This window comes from Myotis davidii, unplaced genomic scaffold (genome assembly GCF_000327345.1).
Source record: "Myotis davidii unplaced genomic scaffold, ASM32734v1 scaffold104, whole genome shotgun sequence".
In the NCBI taxonomy this organism is placed as follows: domain Eukaryota; kingdom Metazoa; phylum Chordata; class Mammalia; order Chiroptera; family Vespertilionidae; genus Myotis; species Myotis davidii.
Window position 1 is genome coordinate 3157129 of NW_006296625.1, and position 1996 is coordinate 3159124.

General features: G+C 44.4%; 1 pseudogene; it reads right to left on the reverse strand.

Moving 5' to 3' along the window:
- Positions 1-1477: 1477 nt before the first annotated feature.
- Positions 1478-1996, reverse strand: part of LOC102752879 — a 46766-nt pseudogene continuing 46247 nt past the window's right edge.

Below are 1996 nucleotides of genomic sequence, written 5' to 3' on the forward strand. Positions count from 1 at the left end.
ATATATAATCATCTAAGTTTCAGGGACATGTCCTAAATTCAAAGTTTTCTAGGCAAGGCCCTGAATATATGATACTATCAATTCTTAGTTTATCATATTCATATAAAAGGACAATGGTTTCAGCAAATATGTTTTTTAGAGAAAAAGCATTATTTTACTAGATATAAGTATCTTTAATCTTATACTCAAATATGAAAAGTGGTAATTTTGCTTGTAATTGCCAATTTATAGAATAACTAGAGGCCCGGTGCACAAATTCGTGCACTGGTGGAGTCCACCCCCCCCCACCCCCCAATTGGGGTTGGCCTGGGAGAGGGGCCGTTGGGGGGCCAGAACAACAGGGCCAAATCAGGCCTTTAGCCGCTGCAGTGCCTGTCATAGCGACCTGTCGTTCTGGTTGTTCCCGTCATTCTGCTGTTCCATTGCTGGGCTTTTATATAGATAATTGAACTGGAAAGGAATTCAGAGATTGTTTAATGTAGTGGTTTTTAAAAAAATAATAATTCTTTATTGTTGAAAGTATTATGTATATCCCCCTGTTTCCCCCATTGACCCCCTCCAATCCCTCCCCTCAACCTAGTGGTTTTGATAGTGTGGTCCCCTGATCAGCAAGTCGCATTTGGATCACCTGGAAACTGAAAAAATGCAAATTCTCAGTCCCACTCCAGAACCACTGAAACTCTAGGAGTGGGGCTGAGCAATCTGTTTTAACAAGCCTGCCCGGGCATCTTGCCATAAGTTAAAGTTTGAGAGCCACTGGTGTGATCCACACCTCTCTTTAAAGCTTGGAATTACAGAGTTCCATAGAACAGCGGTTCTCAACGTGTGAGTCGTGATGCCTTTGGGGGTCGAACGACCCTTTCACAGGCGTCGCCTAAGACCATCGGAAAACACATAGATAATTACATATTGTTTTTGCGATTCATCACTATGCTTTAATTATGTTCAATTTGTAACAATGAAAATACATCCTGCATATCAGATATGTACATTATGATCCATAACAGTAGCAGAATTAGTTATGAAGTAGCAATGAAAATAATTTTATGGTTGGGGGTCACCACAACATGAGGAACTGTATTAAAGGGTCTCAGCATCAGGAAGGTTGAGAACCACTGCCTTAGAGATTAGGTGAAATTAATGAGCAAAGCCATGACTTTGAAAGATACTAGTTTACATTGCTTAAAATACACCTTTTATATACCTCCACCTTGTTTCCACTCCATGCGTATTAGCTTTCTTTTTTAAAAAAATATATTTTATTGATTTTTTACAGAGAGGAAGGGAGGGGGATAGAGAGTTAGAAACACCCATGGGAGAGAGAAACATCGATCAGCTGCCTCCTGCACACTCCCCACTGGGGATGTGCCCGCAACCCAGGTACATGCCCTTGACCGGAATCGAACCCGGGACCTTTCAGTCCGCAGGCCGTCAGGGCCGTATTAGCTGCCTATGGCTGCAGAAACAAATTAGTAACTTAGCGACTTAACGAAAATGATGTGACGGTTCCCAGAGGTCGGAAGTGCATCTGTGTCCTCCGGTCATCACGGCGCCGGCAGGGAGTCCGTCTCCTCGCCTGAGGCAGGACGTCTTCCAATCCTGTTGTATTCTCCACATTTTCGTTATTGAACACGTCTTATTTTCATAAATAAGAAATGAAATAAAAAAGGAAAAGCACCACGAACACGAGGTAGTCACCCGGCGTTAATCGCCGGCCTGACTTGTAAGGTAGGTTTTGGAGTCTCGGGGACATGAAACCCAGGCCTTTTTTAAAAAATTTTTTCAAAACTGTCACCCTATGTGTACTGCAGAATCTTCTCTGATCAATTAATCTGAAAAGTCTTTAAAAATGAGGAAGACCACCCATCGCTTTCTGAACTGGCGCCTGCAGCGCCCGCTCCCTTCCCGGGGTCGGTGGCGGCCCCCACGCCCAGGCCCCTCCGCGGAGAGGAACGGACTTGTCTCATCTCACGGGCGCCGGTGCTGCCGCCAGAGC